Genomic DNA, 14852 nt, shown 5'->3' with positions numbered 1-14852 from the left:
AAAACCCCCAGACTTCACCACCATACAATTCATGCATGTAACCAAAAACTACATGTAATCCCAAAGCCATTGAAATTTTAATAAATTTATTTCAAAGAAAAAGCAGTGGTGTACGATTCTCCAAGTATTGAGTGTGTGTTGTATATAGTGACTTTTCTTTATGCACACAACATGAAAAGGGAGAAAAAGAATAATTTTACAGAAGAGATTTTTAGAACGAAAAGATTTTTATCCAGGTGATCAAATTAACATCAACAGTGATAGAGCCTGTTGACAGCTTGTGCCCTGGATATTATGTGATAGGAATGGTACTTTTCATCTGTATTCTTCCTTCCTTAAGCCCAGAAATCCAGTCTCATCATGAGAGAAACAGCAGAGAAATTCCAAATTAGAAATGTCAATGGCATCAAAAACAAGGAAACGCTGAGAAACTATTACATTCAATGGAGCCTATGAAGCCATAATATCTAAATGTGATGACATATCCTAGAAGAGATCCTAAAACGCAATCTTAACATTAAGCAAAAACTAAAAAATGAGAATAAAGTATGTATAGTACTCAATGACAATACATGATATTGGTTGGTTAATTTTGACAAATGTTTCACGCTATGAGATTAATAATAAAGGACACTGTGCATGGAGTATATGGAAACTCTATACTAGATTTGCAACTATTCTGTAAATGTAAAACCATAGAACCGTTTTTTGTTGTTTTTGTTTTTTGTTGTTTTTTTGAGACAGAGTCTCCCTCTGTTGCCAGGCTGGAGTGCAGTGGCGTGATCTCAGCTTATTACAACCCCCGCCTCCTGGGGTCAAGCAATTCTCCTGTCTCAGCCTCCTGAGTAGCTGGGATTACAATTGTCCACCACCATGCCAGGCTAATTTTTCGTATTTTTACTAGAGACAGGGTTTTCCCATGTTGGTCTCGAACTCCTGACCTCAGGTGATCTGCCTGCCTCAGTCTCCTAAAGTACTGGGATTACAGGCGTGAACCACTGTGCCTGGCCTTGGAAAACCATTCTTTAAAACTTGTTATTTTTGTTGTTGTTGTTAATGTCACTCCCAAGCTTAAAAAAACCAATCATTAGCAATATTGTTGATACCTCCTTTGTGCATCTCCTTAATTTCTCAGTTTTCCTTAAGCACTGAACTTAACTATACTGTGAATTGTCATTCCATACTTTAAAAATAGTTTTTCCTCTTTCAGTATTTCTGAATACTATATTCTTTAGGTCTTTTTTGTCCTCAGATGTAAGTGAAGTTATTTCATTCATTAATATTCCTACTTTAATCATGAGAAAACATCAGCTGAAACCACGTCATGGGACATCCTATTAAATACCTGACTGGTACTTTTCAAAAGGGTCAAGGTCATGAAAAAGAAGTGAAGGGCAGGAAACTATTTCATACAGGAGAATACCTGATGTGTCAGGTAGACTCTAAGTTGGTGCCCATTTATCCCCATCTTCCCATATACACAACCTTCTACTGTAATCCCATCCAAGTGAGTCTAAGCAGGAATTGAGACTTGCTTTGAAACAACAGAATAGTGCAAAGGTATAGAAGTGTCACTGGGATTCTTACATATGATTATGATTTTGGTCTTGCTAGAAATGAATCTCTCGATGGATTTTATGAAGCCATGTGAGAGAAGCCCCCTTGGCAAGGCACTTTATTTACCCAATGGCCAACAGCCAGGAAGGTAAGAGGCTTTTTGTGCAATACACTGTTCTACAGTTGGAAATATTATATTTAAAACTAACCATACTGCCCAAAGAAGTTTACAGATTAAATGCCGTTCCTACCAAACTACTAAGGACATTCTTCACAGAACTAGAAAAAAACTGTGTTAAAACTCATATGGAACCAAAAAAGAGCCCCAATAGCCAAGGCAATCATAAACAAAAAGAACAAAGCTGGAGGCATCATGTTATCTGACTTCAAACTATACTACAGGGATAAAGTAACCAAACAGCATGGTGCTGCTACAACAGCAGGCACATAGAGCACTTGAACAGAATAGAGAGCCTAGAAATAAGGCCACACACCTATGACCATCTGATCTTTGACAAAGCTGACAAAAACAAGCAATGGGGAAAGACTCTCTAATCAATGAACGGTGCTGGGAGAACTGGCTAGCCATATGCAGAAGACTGAAACTGGACCCCTTCCTTACACCATATACAAAAATTAACTCAAGATGGATTAAAGACTTAAATGTAAAACCCTAAATTATAAAAACCCTGGAAGACAACCTAGGCAATACCATCCTGGATATAGGAATAGGCAAAGATTTCATAATAAAAACTCTGAAAGCAATCACAACAAAAGCAAATATTGGCAAATGTGATCCAATTAAACTGAAGAGCTTTGCACAGCAAAAGAAATTATCATCAGAGTGAACAGACAAACTATAGAATGGGAGAAAATATTTGCAGACTATGCATCTGATGAAAGCATAATATCCAGCATCTATAAAAAACTTAAACAAATTTACAAGAGAAAAACAAACAACTGCATTAAAAAGTAGGCAAAGCGCTGGGCGCGGTGGCTCACGCATGTAATCCCAGCACTTTGGGAGGCCAGGTTGGGCGGATCATGAGGTCAGTAGATCGAGACCATCCTGGCTAACATGGTGAAACCTTGTCTTTACTAAAAATATAAAAAATCAGCCAGGTGTGATGGCATGCACCTGTAGTCCCAGCTACTTGGGGAGGGGGAGACAGGAGAATTGCTTGAACCCGGGAGGCGGAGGTTGCAGTGAGCTGAGATTGCACCACTGCACTCCAGCTTGGGCAACAGAGTGAGACCCGGTCTCAGAAAAGAAAAAAAACAGTGGCAAAGAATAAGAACAGACAATTTTCGAAACAGGACACACATGCGGCCAACAAGCATATGAATAAAAGCTCAATATCACTGATCATTAGAGAAATGCAAATCAAAACCACAATGAGATACCATCTCACACCAGTCAGAATGGCTATTATTAAAAAGTCAAAATAACAGATGCTGGTGAGGTTGCAGATAAAAAGGATCACTTACACACTGTTGGTAGGAGTGTAAGGTCATTCAACCATTGTGGAAAGCAATATGTCAATTCCTCAAAGAGCTAAAATCAGAACTACCATTCAACTCAGCAATCCCATTACAGGGTATACCCCCAGAGGAATAGAAATCATTCTTCCAAAAAGACACATCCACATGAATGTTCATTGGAGCACTACTTAAAAGAAAAAAGACATGGAATCAACTTAAATGTCCATCAATGACAGGATGGATAAAGAAAATGTGGTACATATATATCATGGAATACTATGTAGCTGAAAAAAAATGAGATCATGTCTTTTACAGGAACACGAATGGAGCTAGAAGGTATTCTCCTTATCAAACTAACCCAGGCGCAGAATACCAAATTATCACATATTCTCACTTTTAAGTGGGAGCTAGATGATGAGAACTCATGAACACAAAGAACAGAACAAAGGTCACTGGGGCCTACTTGTAAGTGAAGGGTAGAAGGAGGGAGAGGAGCAGAAAAAGTAAATATTGGGTAGTAGGCTTAGTACCTGGGTAATAAAATGATCTGTACAATAAACCTCCATTACACAAGATTACCTATATAACAAAACTATACATGTATCCACAAACCTAAATTTAAATATATAAAGTTAAAAAAAATCAAAATCATATAAAAATTATAAAAAATAAAAAAAACTAAACTGACCTACTTTTCAAGTAAAGTTATATTGCTTCACAGTTACTGTATCTTATAACAAATAATCCTAATTCCTTTCTCCTGTCCTTTGCATTATTGCTGATATCCACTTCATATATATGTGTGTATATATATACATATACATGCACACATACAAACACACATGCACATGTGCATATATCCATACACATATATACTTATACATAAGATATATCCATAGGCTTATATTATTTAATAATTTTTCTATTATTTTCAAGAAATTGTTTTCTCTTATAATAAGCTAAGATTATAAAAATGTTAAACCAACAAAAAGTTAAAATTATATATAACTCATATTTTTAGAAATGCGAGAGATGGAAACATATAAAATGCTCAATGAGAACCACAAAAGGCAGAAAATGAATGGAAGATGATAATAGGAAGAAGGAACAAGGACAACAAATCGAAAACATTGACAAATATGATAAATATTAATCCAACTGCATTGCTTACCACTTTGAATGTCAATGGTCTAACTGCACCAAGTAAAAGACACAGATTTACAAAATGAATCAAAAAACAAGACACAACTATTATTTATAAGCCGAACCCAAATATAAAGACAAATAAATGTAAATGAATGGAACAAAATGTACGATGCTAACTCTAATCAAAGTAAACAAGAGGAGCTATATGAATTACAGGCAGAGCAGACTTCAAAGCAAGAAAAGTTATCAGGAATAAAGAAGGGCATTACAGAGAGATGAAGAGCCATTCTTCCAAGAAGATGTCATAATTCTTAAAGCCTATGAGCCTGATAACAGAGCATAAACTATGAGGCAGAAATCAAGAGAACCACAAGGAAAAAGATGAATTCAGTATTATAGTTGGAAACATTAACACCCTATATCAGATACGGACAGATCTAGCAGGCAGTAATCCAGGAGGGAAAAGCTGAACTCAACAGCACCAACAAGCAACTGGGCATAACTGACACCTACAGTCTCCTTCCCTCAACTACTCCAGAGGACACATTCTTCTTAAGCTCACATGGAATATTCAGCAAAATGTGCCACATTCTGGGATAAAAAATACCCCAACAATTTTTAAAAAGTAAATCATACAATGTCAGCTCTAAGACCACAATGGAATTAAAATAGAAATCAAAGGATGACTGGAATGATAACTGTAATATCCCCAAATGCATTGAGATTAAACAACACACTTCCATATAATATACGGGTCAAAGAAGATATCGCCAGAGAAATTTTTTTAATTAACTAAATGAAAATAAAAACACAATTTATCAAAATTCGTAGGATGAAAGGAAAGCAGACAATATAGGCAAATAAATACCATTGAACACATATATACGAAATGACGAAAAGACCAAAAATCTGTCATCTGTGTTTCCACCTTTGGAACCTAGAAAAGGAAGAATGTATTAAATCTAAAGTCAGTAAAAGAAAAGCGATAACGTTGTTAACAGACTAAAACAAAGGAAAAGTTAAAGCAACTGGATTTTTCAAAAACATATTATCTTAATAGTTTCTCAGAACACAGAGGCACCCAAAATTAACAGGGCAAACAAAGCACCCCAACACCCCCCTTGTTTACGGGCATGCAGCCATGACCCCCTCAGAAATGGGAACCTCATGATTTAGAAATGATCAGTCTCGGGCTACTGAGGCCGGGCAGTATCATTTCCTCCGAAGTCATGCTGTACATTTTAGAATAGCTAAATAATAGACTTTTAGTGTTCTCACCACAAAGTATTAGCTGGTGAGTTGATGCCCATGTTAATTAGCTTGATTGAATCTTCCCCAATGAATACAAGAATCAAAATATCACACTGTTATCCATAAATATACGCAATGTGTCAACTAAAAATAAAAGTTTTGGTAAATTCTGTATCTATGAATAATTCACAAATAGGAAACGTAGGTAAGTAACAATTGTTATGTCCACAATATAAAAGGGCATATGTGACAGAAAGAAAGCTTTTTAAATGTACGTTACGGTCTGCGAAACACGGAGAAATCCTGAGGTTTGAAGAAGAACAAACACCGACGACGACACAGGCAGGCACCGCCGCAGGAACAAGCGCGCGTTCGCGGCGAAGCGACCAGAAAGCCCAACGCGGACCCAGCAGACATCCTCCCTGAGTTCCCCTGTAGATCCTCACCGCCCTCTCCCCCTGTCAGCCGCGCCCTCTGATCACCGCCCTCCACCCTCCTCCCTCACTCCCTGTCAGCCTCGCCCTCCACCCGCGGCCCTCACGCCCCACGTGGGCCTGGCTCCCGCCCCCAAGCCCAGCCTGCGCGGCAGCCTCTGGTTCCCCTCACTGCGCAGCTGCGACCCCCGCACCGGCACTTCCTTCAGGCTGCGCCCAGCCTCACCTGTGTGGGCGCCAGGTGGAGAGGAGCCGGCAGATCTGAGTTTTCTCGTTCATGGATCCCACCACCTGCGAAAGGACTGAGGGGGCAGAAACCTGCCCTGGCGGGGAAGCGAGGGTCTGAGCGATGGAGAAAAGGCGGCGAACAAGGGCAGCCCCATGAGCCCTGCAGTCAGGCAGCCGGGGGTCCTCTTTGCTCTTCTCCACCCTCGTTTCTCCCAGACCCACGCCCCCCTGGCCAAGCCCAGGAGCCTCCCCGGGGGACAGGGCCCACTCACTCCTCAACGTCCTTCCCATAGGCTGAGCTCATGGACTGGGGTAACATCTCAGGGAAACAAACCCAGACATTCGAATCCCTCCCCACAGAGCGCAGTCCTCAGGGAGCGGCCCTCCCTGCCTCCCCTGCCCAGTCCCTCCGTGGTCTGCCCTTCCTCCTCCTGCGTCCTCACCAATTACTCATCCCAGCGCTCCTTCCAATCCACCGCCCTCTTCTCATGGCCTGGCCTGTGCCAGGCACACACGTTTTCCTCATCGCTTTCCCTCCCCTGTCTCCTGGACCCACTGCGCCTCACTCTCCAGCATTTCCTCCAATGTTCCTCCTCCTGGAGGCTTCCCCTGTCCATCCCATCCCAGGCCTGAAACCTGTCCTCTCAGTTCCCAAGGGTAGCTCTTCCACCTTATAGTTTAATTTTTGTCAAGTTTTCTGAAACCCTATTGGACAGAAGCATCACAGAACATGGCAACTTTGTCTATGGTGTCTCTGAGCCCCACACATATCCTGGACAAAAAGCAACTCTGAAAATTCTCTGGTAATCTATAAAAGTATAAATCACTTTTAAAAGATTATTATCTGATAAAAGAAAATAAATTGAAGTTCCCACTTCTTTTCTACAGACGATAATCGGAAAACATTTGCTGTGTGCAGTTGTATGCACAGATTTTCGGATTGGCTTTTTTTTTTCTTTTTAACTGAAGAAGCAGTTTTGGTATTTACTCATCAAAGAGTAAGAGAAGAATACACACCTATATTATGAGCCATAAGTATAAGGAAATGTCTTGCAGACGTTTACAAATACTATGTAGAAGGAATCGGAGATTCAAGCCAGTATCTATAAATTTCAGGTAAAAGAAAAACAATATGCTGAAGTTTATTCGTGCATATTAACAAAATAACTGGTCTTTGTGTGCTGGAAGGGAGTCTTGATATTCCATCTATTCAAATTAATACTTTTGAACCTTGCAAATTAGAACAAACTAAGCCATATACAAAGCCCTTTTTAAGTATGAGTCTCTAGCAAATTTTGTCTTGTGGTTCCTAGCAAACTTTCTGCACCTCTTCAACTAGGAGTATTTCAGATGAAATTTGTGGAAAACAATTATAGACAATGGGTGATATTTCCATTAATTTAATGAAGAGTGATAAAATATAAAAATATATTTTGAAAAATGATTATGAATAATTAAACAAAATAAAAGGCATTAATACACAATACAAAAATTTAAATTTGGTCATACATGATGTTTATGTGATGATAAAAAGTACGTTGACACAGAAAGTGTCAAAGTCCTTTGCATACCAAAACAAACACTGTTTCATTTGTTCAAAACACATACTGTGTCATTTGTTTTCAGACAGCAAACAGAATGATTCTTTGACACAGTCTTTCCCAGAAATAACCGAATTCCCCAACCAACACTAGAGTAGAGCAAGAAAATGTTGGTGTTTCCCGTGAAGACACCACAGAGACAGGCTCAACTCTCCTGCATCTACCTAGGCACTGTCTTTGATAGGCATGGTCTGGAGGAGGTAAACCTTGTCTAGTGAGTTGTCTGTGTCTGTGCGGAAGCACCCAGGAATGTTTGTTTTGGAAAAATACAAAAGTATACATTTGGCTGTAGATGATGGCTATGTGACCAAGAAAAGAGTGTTTTCTTTGTGTTTAATACACAAGTTTTAAACACATTTGTACACAAAACCAAAAACCAAGATGTAACATTACAGTGCCAGGACTGAAGGGGAAATGTGCCATTGGTCAGAAAGAAGAATGATTATTTAACAAATTCATGCTCATACAAAATAACTGAATTCGCTACCCCACCCAACAGGGGCTCCTCCCCTTGTGCATGCAGACCCCACAGAGAGGTTCTGATCTCAGGGCTCCCTGCTGGTCCTGCCTTTGATGTGCATCATCTGGAGGAGGAGCCCCATGTCCACAGCATCATCTACAGCAATACAGGAGGCATCCAGGGCTGCATCTCCAGGTTTTCCCACCACTTGCTGTTGTGTAAGGTATGAAATACATAAACTGAAGAGTGGTGTTCACAGATCTTATAAGATTAACAACGATAGACTGGATTAAGAAAATGTGGCACATATACACCAAGGAATACTATGCAGCCATAAAAAATGACGAGTTCATGTCCTTTGTAGGGACATGGATGAAACTGGAAACCATCATTCTTAGCAAACTATCGCAAGGACAAAAATCCAAACACCGCATGTTCTCACTCATAGGTGGGAATTGAACAATGAGAACACATGGACACAGGAAGGGGAACATCACACACCAGGGACTGCTGTGGGGTTGGAGGAGAGTGGAGGGATAGCATTAGGAGATATACCTAATGCTAAATGACGAGTTAATGGGTACAGCACACCAACATGGCACATGTATACATATGTGACAAACCTGCACGTTGTGCACATGTACCCTAAAACTTAATGTACAATAATAATAAAATTAAAAAATAAATAAATAAAAAAAGAAAACCAAAAAAAAAAAAAAGATTAACAAAGACATTACAGACATAAGAGACAACAATGATATTCTAAAACTCTAAAGCCACTGATTGATTCAAAGTCCAGCTGAAAGTATTGGTGTAGGTGAAAGGCATGGAGATTTTTAATCTTCTTTCACTCATTATGGAAAAGCACAGTCATTAAGAGAATGGTCACTAAATTATTGTATTAAATGAAGTCTGTTAGCAACTAAGAAAGTGTTGCATTTGCACAGAGACAGAGGAATAAACCAATGAAAAAATAAAACATCATAAATACAGACGTGTATATGTGAACAAATCATTTGTAAGTCAATTAATGGGGACAGATTAATTTTTCTAAAACTATTCAAAAAACTGAATATTTACAAGGGAATTAAAATCTGGCCTTTAACTTCATTTTACACACAAAATCAGGTGGATCACAGACATATATATATATTTAGTACAGTATATATATATTTAGTACAGTATGTAGAACACATAAGAAAATATCTTTGGGACTATGTGGTAGGGTAGGGTACCTGAAACTAGACCTAGAAAGCACTAATTCTACAAGAAAATATTCTACATATTCTACATAGTTGACTTGAGCAACGACTTTGGAGACAGACTGAATCAAACTCAAAACACTTTTAATCCTTTCATGTAGTGCTTAGTGTCAGATTCAGAACTGGCCTGTGGCAGTGGTAACAGTGCTCACCTCTGGAGATGTCAGGTGGGTTTGTATAAAATAATACATAAAGCATGTAGTACAATATCAGGTCTATACATATCATTAAGACTAATTTTTATAATAAGTTGTGAGATTTATCTTTTAGATTATATATCAGAATGAAATAATAAAACCACTAATAAATAATGGAGCAAATATTTCTAATTTGAGTTTTATAATTATTTTAAATTTATATTATTTTAATTTTTTTAAAATTCATTTTAACTTTATATTATGTATAATTATTTTAAAAACTTTTCTCAACTAACATGTTTATATTTGTTTTATATCATTCCTGTGATTACATGAGACAGAACATATATGCAAAAGACATTTACAAAGGTATTGCTAACACTTATTTCATTCAGAACAAACTCTCTGAATCACTTTCAACTCATCTTGTCCTTGATTTTCCCCAGAATATTATCATCTGTGCTAATCACAAGCACTGATAGTGCTGCATTTCTCATGGGACTCCTATACTACTCTATGTAAGTTTATCTTTCCAGTCTCCTGACACCCTTCTGTAAGTTTTGATGCTTGATGTAATTACCCAAAGATGTCTTTGGGGAGGTTTAGACCAAGTTCTTGTGTGTGTGCCGAAGGACAACCACATCATGACTGCTTTCTGGCAATAATGTTATAACCCTTTCAAATAGAAGATGCATCTCTCCTTAAAAGATGTTCCCCTTCCTGTGTCCAACCAGTTAATGGGTGCAGTATACCAACATGGCACATGTATACATATGTAATAAATCTGCACATTGTGCACATGTACCCTAAAAATTAAAGTACAATAATAATAAAATATAACAAGAAAAAAAAGATGTTAAAATGTGTACCAAAGAATTGTTTACACACTTTTTCTCTGTGACTGCCTACTTCTCAGTGTTAAATCGTGGTGGCTGAGGCAGGAGAATCACTTGAACCCCGGGGGCGAAGGTTGCAGTGAGCCGAGATCTCGCCACTTCACTCCAGCCTGGGTGAAACAGAAAACTCCAACTCAAAAAGAAAAAGAAAAAATCATGGTGGCTAATCTGCTATATTTTAGTCTGTTATTAAGTAAACATTGTTGTATATATTTTCACATTAATTTAACAATTCTATTTATATTCTACTTAGTTAGTAGAAATATTAGACTTATCAGTAAAGTGCTGTAATTGTTTTATAAACTACGGTTCAAGAAATCTATCGATGAGGAAGATATAAATTGTAGAGAGACACTTGAAATTTTTCCTGAAGTGCTAGTTTTCTAAAGACTAAGGAAAATCTATATTAAAAAATTGTGTCCTAAAGTTAGTAATATAAGCAATGATCCCTGCAAGCTACATTACAAATTCAATTCTTTAATCTATAACATTCTTGATCTCTGTTTTCCTTCATTCTCATTCACCCTTTTAATCACACAAATGGTGATAATACATAGTCACTGTGGAAGCAGATGCACTGTGATCTTCATAAAATGCTTTGTTCTGCCCCCTTGCTACTCTGGCAAACTCTACTTTTGGACACTTGGATATTGAAATTAGTTTTCCTGTTTCCTTGGGAAAATATTAAGTGAAGAAGAAATTCATATACAATTCATAATTTAGGACTTTGACTGAAATTTCACCTATAGTTTTAGACTCCAGGAAGGTTGAATTACATGAACACGAAGTAATGATGTTAAATATTTGAGCCATTCATCCACTGAACTACAACTCCTAATCAGGCTAGAGTGTGGAGACAGCATATTGGAGCGTTTGTCTTAGATTGTGGTCTAACACTTGGGTTTGTTTGCAGTGACATCATTTTTTAGAATTGTGGTGGCCTTTGTGAATTTAGTGGCTTAGTATATTGTGGGAAATCATGCCTTCCATGCTATTAAAGCACTTGTTTGGGCACTCAGTGCTCAGCACTCTGTCCTTTGTGTCCATGATAATATAGCAGTAGAGTTTTGTGTATAGTGCCTGTTTTCCTTTAAACTTGAGAACTCAGATCTCAATTATTGTGACCACCATGTGGTAGTCCTCATAACTCATGTCCAGGTCTAACTGCGGGTTATGTCTGTTGCTCTGGCCATTTTTGGGTCCATTTATTGGTGGGCAGAATATTCACAGTATGCATCATAATAGATCAAAAAGTATGCATTAAAATAAAGAGAAACAGAAGATCTGTCATTTAAGTATTGTACTATAGCATCTTCAGTTAAAATTTAAAAAATGGAATAAACCTCCTTTAAGATGTCAAATTTAAAAGAGGAGTCATGTCTTAAAGAGTAAAGTATATGGAACTTGGAAGACTTGGAAGGTTTCTTAAAGTACAGATGCTCAAATAACAGCACCTAAATCACTTCTATGCTGATATCAGAAGTGAAAAATGTGGTCGAGGTCAGTCATATCTCTCACTCTAGGTCTCCAGGCTGCAAGATCTCATTTTCTCATATAAGCTATCAATGTGCTATAGAGAATATGCCCCATGTTTACGGACCATCGTAAAGGCAATAGTCTTGGCTTTGTCTATGTCTGTGTGAGTGCAGCATGCAGACTCATGGCTTGGTAGGCTTTGTAGGCATGGTTCTTTGGCACAACCCTGATGCTAACACCGCAGAGTGCTGTGAACTATGAACAGGGACCTATGTGGGGGACAGCTGGACAGTTCTTCCTGCTGTGAGATTCTTTGTTTAGCCAGAACACGTGCAGAGTCACCGTTTAGCCTGGGTCCATCTCTTAGATCACTGCATGGTGGGGGGAGATGTGTTACATACTGCTTTTTCTTGTATCTACTGAGCTTTCTCCAGCCATACACAGCATATACTGAATCACTCACATGACTTCACCTGCCAAAAACCACTTGTCTACAGATTCATATCGAGGTCTTAGTAAGCAAGCATTGTAATCAACCACCATATTTAGAAGCACTGTTTGTGTGCCCTACTCACCTGCTGCCATGATGACATTTATTCTGTGGTCTTTGACCTTGGAAATGGACAATATAATTCCAAGATGTGAAGAGCAACAGAATATATGGTCCCAAATAATTCATGACAAGAGAAATAGAAATTATCACAGTGATCTGATAATCAGTTGAAGAACAAATCCCTGTACCAAGGGAATTAAAACACTCTCCTGATTGTAGAAATACAATTTGTGTTCCCTGTCACTGACATTTTGCAATATCGGCTTCTAAGGTCCAGCACTCATTTTTTTCCAGAAAGGCTTTAGTGGAATTATGTGAATAAACTGCCAGACAGTGTCTGAAAACGGGGCGTCCTGGGATATATGAGGAACAGGCACCTCTCTCTGAAGAAGTGGTTACTGACACTTAAAATGTTCCTGGATAATGAGTAGCATGATTTCAAAGACAAAAATGGATGAGAGTCCCCAGAGCTAACTGTGTTTAACTGAAGCAGGTGCACCTGGGTTCCGAATGGTGGATAGATTAGGAAAGCTGCACTGCTGTTCTTTCCCTACTTGCCCACCCCATCTCCTGAAACCAAGCTAATGTTCTTGTGTCTTTTTGTTCGTTTTTGTTTTGCACCAAAATATTATTTTAAAATTATTTTGAAATCATATTTGACTTACAGAAGGAGGTATATATAGTGCAGAGAGTTTCATATACCTTTCAGCTTAAAGGAATGTTAACACATTATATAACCATAGACTATTCATGAAAACTGAGAAATTGACAGTGTTATAAAACTATCAATGGAACTACAGACTTTCTTCATAGTTTTCTTCAGGTTTCCAATAATGTCACTTTTCTATTCCAGTATCTAATCTAGGATACCACATTACATTCAATGCCAGGTGTGTTACTTATTGTTGTATAACAAATTCCCACACAGCTGAGTGGCTGAAAAGCATATACACATTACTCACAGCTTCTCTTGGTCAGGAATCTAGGTGGAGAAGATGGCCAAGGCTGAAGTCTCCCCTGAAGGCTCACCTGGGGAAGGATCCTCCCCACGCTCACATGATTGTTGTTAGGATTTAATTCCAGTTCCATGTTAAGATGACTTCACTAGGAAATTATTTCATACCTTTAAAGAATTAATACAAATTCATTATGAATTCTCTAAAAACATTAAACAACAGCAATGACAGTGGTGAAGAGATCACTTCCCAATGCACACTATGAGGTACTTTATCCTTGTACCACAATTAGACCAAAACATTTCAAGAAAGTAAAATTAAGAACAATATGCCTTATGAATAAAGAGGCAAAAAACAACCCCATCAAAAAGTGGGCAAAGGATATGAACAGACACTTCTCAAAAGAAGACATTTATGCAGCCAAAAGACACACAAAAAAATGCTCATCGTCACTGGCCATCAGAGAAATGCAAATCAAAACCACAATGAGATACCATCTCACACCAGTTAGAATGCGATCATTAAAAAGTCAGGAAACAACAGGTGCTGGAGAAGATGCAGAGAAATAGGAACACTTTTACACTGTTGGTGGGACTGTAAACTAGTTCAACCATTGTGGAAGTCAGTGTGGTGATTCCTCATGGATCTAGAACTAGAAATACCATTTGACCCAGCCATCCCATTACTGGGTATACACCCAAAGGATTATAAATCGTGCTGCTATAAAGACACATGCACATGTATGTTTATTGTGGCGCTATTCAAAATAGCAAAGACTTGGAACCAAGCCAAATGTCCAACAATGATAGACTGGATTAAGAAAATGTGGCACATATACACCATGGAATACTATGCAGCCATAAAAAAGGATGAGTTCATGTCCTTTGTAGGGACATGGATGAAGCTGGAAACCATCATTCTCAGCAAACTATCACAAGGACAAAAAATCAAACACAGCATGTTCTCACTCATATGTGGGAATTGAACAATGAGAACACATGGACACAGGAAGGGGAACATCACACACCAGGGCTGTGGTGGGGTGGGGGGAGGGGGAGGGACAGCATTAGGAGATATACCTAACGTTAAATGACGAGTTACTGGGTGCAGCACACCAACATGGCACATGTATACATATGTAACTAACCTGCACGTTGTGCACATGTACCCTAAAACTTAACGTACAATATTTAAAAAAGAAAAAAAAACAGTTGGAAAAAATAAAAAAAAAAAGAGGCAAAATTCCTTTAGGAAATAGTAGCAAAACAAATCAGCAACATTCAAAGACTATTATAAACTATGGCTAAGGGTATTTCCTCAGGAATGCAAATTTTGTTCAACATACAATTCATGCACTGTATTAATGGAATAAAGCACAGAACCTACATGATCATCTCAAAGACACCTAATAAG

The 14852-nt window shown here is 38.2% G+C and overlaps 1 protein-coding gene across 1 annotated transcript in view; it reads right to left on the bottom strand.

Moving 5' to 3' along the window:
- The window catches only part of NPAP1 (nuclear pore associated protein 1), a 207983-nt gene that overhangs the window by 94731 nt on the left and 98400 nt on the right, over positions 1-14852 (bottom strand). Inside the window, exon 18 of the mRNA XM_063698419.1 lies at positions 10447-13606. The gene's annotated coding sequence lies outside the window, so the exon portion shown is untranslated. The remainder of the gene's footprint in view (positions 1-10446; positions 13607-14852) is intronic.

This window comes from Gorilla gorilla, chromosome 16 (genome assembly GCF_029281585.2).
Source record: "Gorilla gorilla gorilla isolate KB3781 chromosome 16, NHGRI_mGorGor1-v2.1_pri, whole genome shotgun sequence".
NCBI classification, from domain to species: domain Eukaryota; kingdom Metazoa; phylum Chordata; class Mammalia; order Primates; family Hominidae; genus Gorilla; species Gorilla gorilla.
The sequence above is the reverse complement of the archived record's forward strand: the minus strand, read 5'-3'. Positions and strand labels throughout refer to the sequence as shown.